Genomic DNA, 15,280 nt, shown 5'->3' with positions numbered 1-15,280 from the left:
TTCTACATCAAGTATTAATAGATACTCTTGTCTGCATTCCTCTTACAAATTTGTATTCTTATTCTGTCACAGCTTTGTTCCTTTAATAGTCTTTCAAAATAATTACTCAAAGTAATTCAAAACAAAAAAAAAGAAATTGATAGTATTCATTACTGTATTTTTGAGAGATCGACTTTTTTGACATTATGTTTCTTTCTCTCACTCTTTTTTAAATTTTTGTTTGTTCAAATGACAACAGTTCTAAGTAGGATAGTTGTTCTTGATATATGCATGACCCTGAGAAAATAATTCCTTACTTATCTTTAAAAATAATCTCTCCAACGTTGCCTTAGTTAAGGAGATATTGAAATATCTCCTTAACTCCGATTACACTGGATATTATTTCAAAGGAGGTGCGACTATATTTAATCAGTCTCTTATTTCCACAGATACTGGAAAACTTCAGTTATACCGCAATTATGGATGCAATTGTTGACAGTGTCCTTCATTCCCTAAAGAGCTCTTTCATCAATGTGGGCGCTCCCGAGGTAATCTGATTTACTGGTTTAGAATTTTCTACATCGCGACAGGCCTGTCTGCAAATGGGTAAGTTTTAAGTTGACTGATATCGAATGAAAACAGAATTAGACTATATACTGTACTGATGAAATTGTTCGAAAGTAAGTAAGAGAGAGAGAGACTTAATTTAGTCTACTTCGACTAATCTAAATGAACCCTATTGCGTTCGATATATAATGTAACATCCTCATATTCATAACCGGAATGTTTTTGGTTTTTGATAGAGAACACTTGTCTTACGCAACATCAAATGGTGCGTAAATAATAATAGTACAAGTGTTCTTTAACTGTATTCTAACAATGTTATCTGTATGATTCTTACATTTGTGTTGTAGACTTGTGCAACCTGGATACTTAAATGATGTAAAAAAAGCCTCGTTGTTAACCAGAACGTTATGCCAAGTATAAAACTTCTAAGCTGTTACATTAGTGAAAGTAAAACAAAGAAATTTGCTTTGATTTCCGTTTTGGTGGATAACCAATTTTCCATTACTTCAAACAAAGAATCATTTATGAGATTCTTAACACCAATGAAAATTTAAAATTTTCATTGGTGTTAAGAAATTTAAAACGGTAAGATTTTTCTACATATCTTAATATATGATACCGTAACAGAAAATGTAAAATAATGAACTCTATACTAGCGATTTGAACTCTTGTGAACATCCCCCATTTTTTTCCTTAGATTACCATCGTTCCTTCAGGAAAATCAAAATAATTTTTGAACATGAAATAAGCACATATATTTCCCATGCATTACAAATTTACGAATATTTTTTGACATGTCCAAGAATTTTAAGAATTTTTGTCACAAAAAATGAATAATTATATTACTGTAACTGTATTCGATATTCTAATTAATTTCCTCTCTTATCCTCTCTTTCACTGAAAGCGTCATCGTCTCGAAACTATACACTCTATACAAAATAAAGCTACATAAATCACTGATCCGCTCAACCAATGAATTCTATTCTCATATTTGAACTCGTGTCCTAAGAGCGTCCTAAAATCCTTGACTAGGTACAGGAGAGAACAAAATTCCTCTGTTTTCTGAATCAGGTAATATTCAGCACTCCCTCATGGTTCAACTCGAAACTCATCGAACATACTTTTCTTCCTCTTCATTCATTCCTTCTTTTTATTGCTATTTTGGAGAGCACACTGTCCCTTCTGCACAAGCTACAGGTCTTCAAACTCAATGTTTAACAAGGTTAGATTCTTTCCACTCATCTTTCTACCCAACTTCGATACTAATTGAGTGCCGTTGAATAATCGCTCGTGGATAGAATTATCAGAGACATATTCGGCTGAAAAACTCAAGACATTATCCAATATTAGATTTAATCGATATGTACATATATATAAGTTTTTTCTTTCGATCTTCATTCCATGTAGATACATTATCTATAAGAGAATTAAGTCTCTTCAATTGACTCCCGGATCCGATGTAAGAGGCTTATAAGTTGAATAGTCGCGAAGTAATAGTGACATTTTTCTCTCATATTCCTTTCTATCTTGAATCACTACAGCCTTCCCTTTGTCAGCTTTCGTAATAATGCTTTAAACTCAGAGTAAGAAAGATTAGGACGAGGAGGCTTGGCATGAAAAAGAATTTTCGCACATTCAAAACGCAACCTGTTGGCTGTTTTTTGGGATAAGGATCGAATACCCCTGTCTATGTTATGAAAAAAATCCAGGGGCACCTTATTCGGCGTAACAGCGAAACCATGTCCTTTTGTTAAAATAAAACGTTCACAGTCTGTCAGTGGACGTCCGGAAACATTTATAACTAATTTATCTATATCAATAACATTATTACAGGATCTAGGTAGGCTGACCAGTGATTAAAATTTGCGTTTTAGCTTGTCACGAGAATCATTAAAGACCTTTAGGTAAGAATTCGAAGATAGGTGCACTATAGTATTAAAAGTTTCAACCGTTCAAACAGATTCCAGAGCGTTTTTGATGTCCATAATTTCTCTATATATGAGGACAAGAGATTTTTTAGCTTCGTGTAGCTGATTATTTAAAAGAGACTTACTAGCTTTTAAACAGATCCGATGAGCTTTTGGGGAATTACTGCAACAGAAATTTCCTTCAGACGTAAAATTATTTGATTTTGTAATACATTCTGGTTATTGTTCCTTTAAAAATAAGTTGTATCAACAAATTGAAGGAACAGCAATGGGCAATCCTGTTTCTCCTGCTATCTCCAATTTCTTTATGGAACATTTTGAACAACGTATCTTTCACAACATTTCTCCCAAACCTACTCATTGGTTCAGATATGTCGATGACATTTTTGCTGTATGGAATGGCTCTTCTGGTGAACTTCAACAGTTTCTCACTAAGTTAAACGCAGTTCATCCTAGGATCCAGTTTACCCTAGAAGTAGAATCAAATAAGCAGTTAGCCTTTTTAGATCTTCTAATTCTTCATCAACCAGATGGTAACCTACATTTCTCAGTCTATAGAAAGAAGACTCATACAGGCCATTATATCCATGCTGGATCTCATCACCATCTCAGTCAAAAGGCAGGAACTATTAAAACACTGGTTCATCGGGCCCACTCCTTTTGTTCTTCAGACGTCTTTTACAGAAAGAACTGCAATATATAACTTCTTCCTTTCTATCTAATGGTTATAAGAATTGCTTCATTAAAGAGCTTTGAGTAGTTTTAATATGTCTTCTTCTTCAAATACAGAAGAAACAACGCGCATTACTGTCCCTTATGTACAAGGCATTAGTGAAGGTATAGCAAAAGTTTTAAAAACACTGAATATTTGTGTTGCCTTTCGACCATTTAGAAAAATCTCACTTCTCCTAAGCACAAGTTTCCACATCTTAATTATCCAGGTGTCTACCAGATTCCGTTCTCTTGTGAATTATCTTATTTCAGACAAACAGGAAGATCTGCCTCTATTCGGCTAGAAGAACACCAATCTTATATTGAATAATTTAAACCTGAAAAGTCTGGACTTGCAGAACATGCCATCTCCACTAAACATAAAGTTCATTGGAGAAAGACAAGAGTCCTTCACAAAAGTCGGTTCCTCATGGAACGCCTTTATAAAGAAACATGTGAAACTTTACTTCATTCTCCTAACTTAAATAGATCCGACGGCTTATGTCTATCGCCTTTATGGAAGATTGTAATTTATAAATTAGCTAATCTTTCCTAACTTTTTATTGTATACATTTTTTTTGTTAGGAAATTTATTGACCTTTTTAGTTATCTTACATCAGCTACTTAGCTGGCGCTTTTTGGAATTATCAGTTATTGTTTAATTTGAGCTTAAAAACACGACTAGTTTTGGATTAACCGCCTTCATTAGGTGACATTATAAAAGAAAGAAAAAAAAAGATAAAAAAACACTAAAGCACTGAAGCGTAAATAAATTATGAACATCATAAAGAGTCTCTATACATAATTGACACTAAATCGTTGTGGTTGTATTTAAGGGCTGTTCTTTCGTTAGTTGTATTATTGGGAAAGTGCGTGCTAGTCTAGTAGCATCTCGTGAACGCCAGTACATGATTACAGCTGAATGACAATCTGGGAGGTTGTAGCTCAACTTATTATTTAGATGAACAGGATTGAAGATGATTTCTCTAGATTCCATGATTTTTCTCTCTAGTTCACCATTGCAACGGAAGATGTTAGTAGATTTTTCCCAGCAGACTTTGTGACTTTGGTTTTCATCATTAGGATTAGACGAGAAAACGATATGACTTGATAATGCACTTGCTCGCTGTCTCTTGTAAGTAATGTCCCTCATGTGTTCTTCCATACGCAATTCGACAGATTTGTCTGTCTGCCCAAAATAAGGAATATCACAATCACACAATATTTTATATACACCAGGGTATTTGAGTTGATGATGACACGGTTTTGGGTGGTTATTAAGAAACGGATCTTTGGAAGTGGAGTGAACAAGGTTCTGATGTTGTATTTTCTTAGAACGTTTGCTAATTTATGTGAAACTGTACTTATGTAAGGAATAGATATTTTCTTTGAATCTATCTGCTTCTTCTGAATGATGTCTAAGAGGATTAAGAAGGAATTTTTCAATGATTCTCTTGGAATATCCATTAACTTCGAAAGAAGTTTTCAGATGATTTATTTCTGTAAGAAGTTCATTTGGGTCATCCAGAAGAGAACGGGCTCTATGTCCCAATGTGGAAATTATTCCAAGCTTATGAGGAGAGAAGTGATGGGACTGACAATGCAGATATCTGTTGGTATGTGTGGGCTTTCTATATATCGATATTTTGAGTTTACCAGAAGAGCGAGTCAGTTTGACATCGGAAAAGGCAAGGAATTATCCGTTTCAAGCTCGGCAGTAAACTTAATACTTTGATGTCGGCTATTGAGATGTTCGAGGAAAACCATAAGGGAATCATGTCCATGGCTCCAAATAATGAAGACATCATCTACATAGCGTTTCCAAACTTGAGGTGTTAAAATAAAGGAAGAGACAGCTTTGGTTTCAAAATCCTCTAAGTAAATATTTGCGAAAGAAGTTTTCAGATGGTTTATTTCTGTAATAAGTTCATTTGGGTCATCCAGAAGAGAACAGGCTCTATGTGCCACGTTCGTGGGTGTATATAAAATATTGTGTGATTGTGATATTCCTTATTTTGGGCAGATAGACAAATCTGTCGAATTGCGTATGGAAGAACACATGAGGGACATTATTTACAAGAGACAGCGAGCCAGTGCATTATCTAGTCATATCCTTTTCTCGTCTAATCCTAATGATGAAAACCAAAGTCACAAGGTCTGCTGGGAAAAACTACTAACATCTTCCATTGCAATGATGAACTAGAGAGAAAAATCATGGAATCTAGAGAAATCATCTTCAATCCTGCTCATCTAAATAATAAGTTGAACTACAACCTCCCAGATTGTCATTCAACTGTAATCATGTACTGGCGTTCACGAGATGCTACTAGCACGCACTTTCCCAACAATACAACAAACGAAAGAACAGGTTTAAATACAACCACAACGATTTAGTGTCAATTATGTATAGAGACTCTCTATGATGTTCATAGTTTATTTAAGCTTCAGTGTTTTAGTGTTTTTTCTTTTTTCTTTCTTTTATAATGTCACCTGATGAAGGCTATTAAGCCGAAACTAGTCGTGTTTTTATTTTATATATATATATATATATATGTGTGTGTGTGTGTGTGTGTGTGTGTGTGTGTGTGTGTGTGTGCGTGCGTGCGTGTAATAAATTTTTTTAACTTGGGGATATTGTATATTAGGATAACCAAGTAATTTTATAAACTTGGTTATTTTAACTTATAATTTTATAAACCAAGTTTATAAAATTACTTGGTTATCCTAATATATATATATATATATATATATATATATATATATCGTTTTTTAACATGTCATGATTTTTAGTTTTACTTCGATGCCACTATTTTCTTCTTCATTCTTCATAAGCTGTTTTCTTGAACTCGGCAATTATTTTCGAAGTATGTCTTTATCTGTTTGTTTTGTTAGATGTGATTCATTTGTCATTTTTAATTAAAAAATAGAAATTATTTTTTCTAAACGTATAGAGATATACAAATAGTTTGAAACAGAATAAGTAACCAAAATTAATGAAGAGTTAATAAATTTTAATTTGACAATTTGATAAGTGTGCAATTAATTAGTGAAACGATACTTCCAAGACTTAAATTACTTTTTATAATTTTTAAACTTTTTATATCAAATTTACTGGTTAATTAAAACAAGTATCCAACTATCATATACCTTGTGCGTGCGTGCGTTCGTGCGCGTGTTTTTGTGTGTGGTTTAAGTCATCATTCATGCCGGTCCCAGGTTTTCTAGGATTGATTATAGATTCCTAGTAGTAACATCTGTACATTGCTGTAGTATTAGTATGTCGATCAAAATTTCCTCTGTTAAATTGTATACTATGCATACTACGAAAATATACCTCAGGCATATATCTTTGGGGATAAAATTTCGAATAATGTTCTACAACACACTAATGAGCCAAAAAATTATGACCACTCAACTTATTTCGTACGGTTGATCAGAAACAGACAGGTGGCGAAAATAACCTGGTATGGAAATTGTTCTCATTACATCACTGGGTCCTCCCATCCCAATGAACATACCTTCACCTCTAATTCTTACACAGAATTATTTAGATCCACGTTTTGCCTTACATGGTGATAATGAAGCCCTATGGATCTGGACTCTTCCATCAAGAAAACGTTCCATGTTACAAGGCTCGCATTGCGAAATCATGGGTCGAAGAACATATTCAGACATTCCCTTTACCAACTAATTCTCCTAAATTAAATCACATCGAACATTTAGGGGATCATGTGGAACTCGACATCGGTATGTTAACGTCTGTACCTCGCTCGATCGCTGACCTTCCCTGTGTTATTCGATCTAGTTGGTCCAGACTACCTCTGGACACCTTCCGTGGTATAATGGGGTATCAACGCAAACGATTATTACAGTCAAAGGAGGCCCAGTACGCTACTAGGTAGGTGATCATAATGTTTTGGCTCATGATAAGTTTTTTAAATAGTCTAATTTCAAGAAAAACTGAAATGTCTCGATAACATGAATAATCCAAAATAATCGATTTGACTAAAGACCTTCATGTATATACTTATAGATATAACAGAATGGAACGAAGCACGCTGTTAACAACTTATATATTTTACAAAAACACTGATTTTTCACTGACTAACCTCAGTTAACTTATTTAAATACGGAAAATTCGGATCCTTTAAAGGATCCGAATTTTAGAGCATATTTGCTTGATTTACCTTTGCAATCTTACCTTGGTCGTCCGGCTATTGCAAAATATTTGTCTAATTCTTGCAGGTAGGAACGTAATTCTTCTGGACTGTTGAATACCATGGGTTGAGAGGGAAGGTCTGCAATAACAGGCTCGCCTTCTGCCCGCATTAGAATGCTTGCAGCCAGTACAGCAAGAATACACATAATGACAGTCTTTTCCATTTTCTGGAGGGAAAAAAATAGCAGTTTATTTTATGGTATTTTATTTTTATTTTTGATTTAATGGGTATTCCATTCTCTGTAAGATGGTGTCATTTCGTAAAACTAGAAACCAGGAAAGCTTTAAGGAAACATTTTTTGTGCAAGTTCAATTCGTCTGTTTATAAGTTTCATGATGAGATTTAAGACAGAAAACTGCTTCCACTACATTTGTAGCACTCGCTCTAATTCTATATTTATATACGGTATTTCACAGAACCACTTTGTTTTGTGCTTAAGGTTGCATCCGATTCAATAGCAATATTAAATTTCAACTTCTTTACACATTAAAAACACACGCGCACGTAAACTATGCAATATATTTTGTGTGTATATATCCGGTAACTAGGGTGATATTCTAGATTAATTTCTAAATTAATTTTTTAAATTATTATTTTCGGTATATACGACATAATTTTTGTCCGTAAGTCATTATATATATTTTCTTCCGGAAACTTAGATTTTGTATTCTACAAAATAGACAAATTGTCTAAAGAAAGCGTGCATTTAATAGTCATACTACACTAGTGTCACACTCTTAGTTGCTTTAGCCATAATTCCAACGGATAAATAAGTTTATTTATTCGTCTTCACTCTATTGGAAGTATAGAGCCTCAAATAAATAAGTAATAGTTGGTAAATGAACAGTGTAAGTTCGCATTAGATTTAATTATAATTTATTATTTATAATTAATTCAGTTATTCGGGAATAACTAATCAGTTGTTTCAGCACATTTACATCCGAGTGAGCACAACTGGAAAACAGGATCCCGCTAAAGTCTGAACCTTAACAGTTCTTGAGCTTCGAAAGTGAATCCCCCCCCCCCCTCCAACCATCCTCCGAACAGTGATTGGTTGCCTGGAGAGAGGGTATGTTGTTGATATGAATATGAAACATTTCGTGGTTGAGGTAGTTTAGTTACCTTACTTTAAATTCAAACTCATAGAACATGCCGATTTTATAAAGTAAACGACAATAAATTTTTATTATTATTATACGGGTACCACCATAGACGTTCTTATAAATACTTGAAATGCATATTCAAATTCAAGGAAATTCAAATTTGCCAACAGTATAACATACAGAAAGTCAACTTTATGCAGCATTGCAGACAGTTGGCTTCCTGTTTACATCATATTCCTTTTTATATTATAAAAAATATGTATATTCATATCTAATTTCCATGCCTGATCTGTTTGCCTGCACTGGTTTTGAAAGAGAAGCTATAAAATTTATTAAAATATTTTTCAAGGAAATTTACAAGATATAAAATTTTAGGAACAGCTAACTTAGTTGTTTTAGGACAATTAGAGTGGAGAAATCTCCAAACTGAAGAGAACAAGAATCCAAAATTTAGAAGACCGATGAAAAAGGCTTATTTGAAAGAATAGATCACGATGACCTTGACTGAATGGAATTGTCGATGCAAATTCGAATGAATTATAAGTATCTGTATAAGCAATAATCTCTGAAATAATATCTGTATATGTATCTTATAATTATCTGTAGAAGAAAGCGCATACACTAGGAGTGAATCGTGGAAAAGTGAGAGAGAGAGAGAGAGAGAGAGAGAGAGAGAGAGCTAACCAACCTGACTGAATTCTGTTGAACAGAGTGCAGATTTTTAAGGACGTTTCTGATACCTTCCAGGGCATGGGTAAAGTACTTCATATCAGAATGTTTCTAGAATTTTGTAGAAAGTGAGATGTTATTTAAATAAAAAGCAATGCCTGGAGTAGGCTCAGATTCTTGGATGTCGAGGCAGGAGAAAAATTGGAATTTGTAATTCTTCTGAGAAGGGCCTCTTTTGTTGACTCAAAATTTGTTATGTAAAGCAAAATTAGGTGGAGTTGGGTTCGTTCGGGGTGAAATGGATCTGCCATTACTTTATTCTTAAATTCAGATTTCAAGTGGCTATACTTTAATAATTAATACAGATGCATTACTGCATCTGAGACTAATCTCGAGAAGTTTAGCGTTTATTGTTGCGCGTGCTCGATTGTAGCACTTTTTGTATCGCTTATGTTCCTTAGTACCATGATTAGTTTAGTGCCAGTGATTTCACCGAATATTGGATCACCAGCGCCTACTTCTGTCATTTCAAATTCAAAAAATTACAGAGTAGAGAGAAATAACTCTAACAGTGTGACGTTCGATCAAAGGAATCTCCAAGATGAGTTTCATCACCTGGTGTGAGACTACCACCAATCCCCTGCTTATTAGAGGCCTACAGCTGCTCAGAATATTCTGTATGTAGTCCCTACAGCAGGATTTCCAAATTATGTTAAAAAAGAGAAAATATTTAAAAATGGACAAAACAAAAAACCGTAGCCCACCCACGCCACTAAGATATTATAGGTTTATAACCTCCTTTCATGAATGGGAATCACTTAAAAAATCATAGAAGTTTGTGTTGAAATATATGAAAAATTGATTAATTTGGAAACGGGGTAAAATTGATAATTTGGAAAGGTTAGACTAGCAATTTTAGCTAGAATGAATGCCATTAGCAAGGTTCATCTATTCTTTCATCTAGAATTCTATTTATAAATTTATACAACCCGCTCTTCTCCAAAGATATTAATGCATGGACATAGAATAATCAGGTGAAGAATGTGTTAAAGGGGAATAAAAACAAAATATACTATTCTTCTAAAAGATGTAACCGAACGAGGACCATTCTTTCTATTTTACTTTATTTATTCATTTATACATTTATTATTTATTTATTCATTGATTTATTTTTTGCACTAACCAATAAAAAAATCACAAATCGGGCCATGCTTAAATTTAATATGTGAAATATTTACAACTAACAATATTCCTAGTGAAAACATTCGTATCTTCACGAAGCAAAACAATAATCAAGGACTGCAGGCGTAGACTTCTGTGGCTTCAAAAGATATATTTCGGTGATTACACCACATTTTTTTTATTATTCAGTTATATAAAACACTGAAATAATAGTTCCCGACAAGTTTCGTAAATCGTAGGATTTACATCTTCAGGGGGTAAATAGTGTAATTTAAAGTTTAAACAAGAGAATTAATAAATACAAATCATAACCGTCTGGCTATTCATAAAACTCAAATAACAGAATGCAGATATATTTATAATCAGAGACTTTATTATTATGTCCCTCCCCCATCCTTCGGAAATGATATTTGGGTTCTCTTGTATCTAATTTTAATCAGGAACGATTATTTTACGATAAGCAATCGGCCACGTTTCGGATCCCTTCAAAGGTTTCTACTATAGGTTTTTAATATTTTAAAAATGTTTATTATTATTATTATACCAATAAATAATAGCCAACTGGTGTCATCCTCAGATAAGCTTACATATAAGCTTCGAGGATGAAAGCAGAGAAATTAGTTCTCATCCAAGATGTAAACAAATGCATGTAATGTACGTATCACATGTAAATCAATATACGTAATGTATCATATGTAAACAAATGTAAGTAATGTATCATATGTAATCAAATGTATGTAATCTATGTAATAACTGTAAAAAACGTATGCAATATAGAGTGATTATATCCATTGATATTGTATATATAGAGTGAAAAATTGCAAAAAAACATCTGTAATAATCATCATTATGAATATTATAATAATATATGTTGTAAACAGTTATTGTTATTATTATTTTAAAAAAAACTTTATGTACGAGAAAGTATTTGTTATGCATAATTGTCTTCATATAATGTATGTAATTTATCTGAGAAATAATAAAATGTTAACAAAAAAAATTATTATAGTTAGATACCTCCAAGGAGTTACTCTGCACTATGAAAGCAACCTAAAGGCCAGATTCTTCCCAATCACATCCTTACTCAGCTTCCAGAGACGATCTCGAGTGTTTCCCTCAACTACCATAAGCTGCAAAATTTCCCCTATATTATTATGCTAAGAAACCTTATTAACTTGCATATTTCCATCATAACTCCTCTTTTACTTCTATTCCTCGAGCTTTTTTCAGACCACACTGAATTATTCTGTCTTGATATACAAAGATCCACAGTTCAAATATGATTTTAATTATACAGTGCTGGACCTTTTCGACTGTTTCTTCATCTAAATAGCAGGTGATGACCATAATTGTACACAGTAGTCCAGCTGTGCTGTTATTGAAACCTTATAAAGTAGGGGAATGATTTTCTTATTCCTACCAGTTAGTGTTCTTTTCAATATTACGGATTCGATATCATGTTTTAGCCACCTTTGTAATATAGCCTGTAAACTTTTAACTCTCTGTTCACTATTATCACAAGATCTTTAGATCGATAAGCAATTGCAGCAAATTCTCATTAAAATATAATACTCAGTCTGTAATTGTCTACCCTTATACCACCTTGCACTCAGCAACATAAACTGACATCCATTATTTTCCTACAGAATCAATCGGTTCAACTCAGCCTACAAAGATTCAGTATCAGAAAGTGTTCCATCACTCAACCAAACTTTGCATCATCCACATATAATTGAATGTATCGGACAGACAGTGGCGGCTCGTGGCTTGAAATCGTGGGGGATGCTGCACCTTTCGAAATATATATACACTCTGTAAGTACAGTGTATACATGTTTGAATAAAAATCAAAATTATGGTAAAATATTGTTTATTATCGATAAAATTATACTGTTTGGTATAATTCAAAGTTACTTAAAAATAAAATCAATTCTTCTTGTTTTGTTTTGAGCGAAAAGGTCAATAACTTTTTCCTTGATGTTTGTGTGAATGTTGAAGAAATTTTTCTCTGTTGAAATCATCGCAAGCGCATTTAACCCATCCTGGTTCATAGTGCTCCTCAGAAATGTTTTTATTATCTTTAATATTGAAAAACAGTGTTCAGGCTCTGATGTACTCATAGGAATTGTCAAGAGAATTTTTATCAATACAGTAATTTCACTAAGAACACAATCGAAATTATTTTCTGTTATAAATTTTAACAAGTCAATTAATTTACGATAACCATGCATGTTGAGTCTACTGTATAATACTCCAAGTTCAGTTTCAAGTTTTTCTTTGTTGATCATGGGATATGCTTCAGTGGTCAATTTTATTTCTTCTGTAGGCAATTTATTCTTAAAATTAGCTAATGTATCCTTGTTAAATAAGTAAATAAAAAATAAATAAAATAAGTAAGACGGAGTAAACACGATAAGCACTACGAACACTCTACTACTGGCACAAACTGCATATAAACAACAGTGGAACTGCGCGACGGACAGTGCCGCATTACGTTGATAGCTCGCATCTCACTATGACGTGTATATGCTTGCGCGCGTAGCAAAATGACACTGTGGTAAACACAGTGCTGCTAGCGTCCTTTGCCCTGCTAAGTGCTACAAGAGAGATTTTTATTATTTTTATACAAAATAAGAGAATTGTATAGGATTGTTAATGATAAAATTAAATATTACAAGCAAATATAAATAAATTAATAAATATATTTATATATCGAGAAAAATTGGGGGTGCTGCAGTTCCGCAGTGCCTATGCACGAGCCGCCTCTGAGTAGAGAACCATATAGTAACCCACTACTCTCCCTCCCTCATTTTCTTAGATTCAGTTTCTTTGATACATTATTGTTTAGTACGTAGATAGCCGCTCTACTCCATGCTACAATCTTATTTTTTCATAACCATCCCTAATAACTTCCTTTACGAAATTCTCTCAAGTGGCTTAGAAAAATCGGTGTATATCCTTTCTCCTTATCCAACTCCGTTGTCGCTTGATTGGTCTAAATCAGTTCCAGCCCTGGCTCTGTATAATGGAACTACCTTGTCCTCCTTTCACTCATGAGAAATCGCGTATGAGTTGAGACTCAAGTTAAACAACCAGAATGGGGACATAACTAATTCTTGGCACTTCTCTTTACAAGCGTGCTGATGTCTCATCCAAGCGTACTCCTGTGTTAGCATCAATCTCTTGCAATATTTAAATACGTCTACCTCTTTCAGTAGCATAGTTTATCCTACCATGATCATTCTCTTTTTTTAATTGCCACTTAACAACAGAATTCTCTCGGATTTCTTTTAACCTGTTCGAATAACTTCCTTTCCTTGTCTGAGTTCATCTTCACCATGTCGCACGGTTAGCCTAGTGGCTATGCGCTTCGCAAACATATGCCTGGGGATGGAGTGTCCTAGGTGTCGACGACGTAAGGAACTTAAGGATCTTCCTCAGCTATAGCCAAGTTAGCCGATCCTGGGCGTGGACATCAGGGTTTTTCCCCAGTTTATCTGAGGGTTTTCATCCCGTAAGCAGGCAAACCGGCCCCGTGAAGTACACACACGGATACAGTCAGGAATACTTAAGACAATCCCTCCAGCCATAGGTATGAATTGTCAGCTATGCCGGTCCCGAGCCCGGATAAAAATAGGGGGAATTGAGGTGGTGCCGTACCTCCCCGTAAAAGGGGCTCACGGTCGTTGAATCACCATACGGACCGTGAGATGCGGTGATTAATATTTGCCGGCATTGCCATCCATTACCCTTGGAGGGTAATGGATGGCAATGCCGTAGCCAATGAAGTTCTAACTGAGGCTCGGCTATTGCTGTTACCCTCTTGCCATGATCAGAGCTTTAATAGCTCATTAGCACCTTATCCCTACACTGTCCTCTACAGATAACGGGAAGATGAAAAGCATTCTTGCTTCGCCCCTTTAAACTAATTCTTGGCACTTCTATAAGGACTATAAGGAATCACCATACGAAATGAATGAATGAATGAATGAATGAATGAATCTTCACCATGACTGTCACTCGCCTGGCCAGTTCTTTGTACTGTTTGTATTCCTGTTCATCACATTTCTCACAATATTAGTTCCGTAATATATTTCATTCTTTATTTAGATTATTAAAATTATTATTATTATTATTATTATTATTATTATTTAGATTATAAAAATTATTATTATTATTATTACTACTACTACGGACAACTCCAAGGAGTTGTCCGTAGTAGTAATAATAATAATAATCATTTTTAGACAAAAAACAGTATCTAAAACTGAGTAGAGTGTTAAAAGTACAACAATACGAAAATAATCCGGAAATATAAGTGAAGCATCTGGTATACTCAATTATTATTGTAATTGGTTGTATTATTCATAGAGCTTTATTTTTGAGTGTGACAGTTTTGAAAAACGAAGTCCAGATAATGTATAATTCGATAAATTCGAAAAGTGATTTCAAGAATAGTTTAAATGAACAAATAAATAACACAATTTTAATTGGTCGAAACATACTTTATAAAAATGTATCAATAAGACTAATAAAAAAGCTCGGCTAGCTCAGTCGGTAGAGCACGGGAATCTTAATCCCGGGGTCGTGGGTTCGAGCCCCACGTTGGGCGTTGTTAATTTTTTTTAACTTACCTTCTAAATACCTACACTATAAATAACTTTCTGTTAGGAATACTTTGAAATTAACCAATTATATTTCTACTCTTCGTTCGCCAAAAATTGGAAACATCAGCTAAAAAATTATTTCTAATTCATTTCTTAAACGCATGCGCTAAAAATGCTTACAAAGATATAATGAATAAAATAAAATTAACCATAATAAATTGTTGAAACCAAAATAAGCTTCATTCTTTAAAAAAAATCACAAAATAAAAAAAAATGAAATTTACTAATTGGTGAAGAAAACTAACTATACTAATG

At 33.8% G+C, this 15,280-nt stretch overlaps 1 non-coding gene across 1 annotated transcript; it reads left to right on the top strand.

Moving 5' to 3' along the window:
• Window positions 1–14,897: 14,897 nt before the first annotated feature.
• TRNAK-CUU (transfer RNA lysine (anticodon CUU)) lies at window positions 14,898–14,970 on the top strand. Its single transcript has one exon. It is a non-coding gene; the product is annotated as a tRNA-Lys (tRNA).
• Window positions 14,971–15,280: the final 310 nt, after the last annotated feature.

Source organism: Typopeltis vanoorti, chromosome 23, assembly GCF_054136105.1.
Source record: "Typopeltis vanoorti isolate ZY-2024b chromosome 23, IOZ_Tvanoo_1.0, whole genome shotgun sequence".
Taxonomy (NCBI): domain Eukaryota; kingdom Metazoa; phylum Arthropoda; class Arachnida; order Uropygi; family Thelyphonidae; genus Typopeltis; species Typopeltis vanoorti.
The sequence above is the reverse complement of the archived record's forward strand: the minus strand, read 5'-3'. Positions and strand labels throughout refer to the sequence as shown.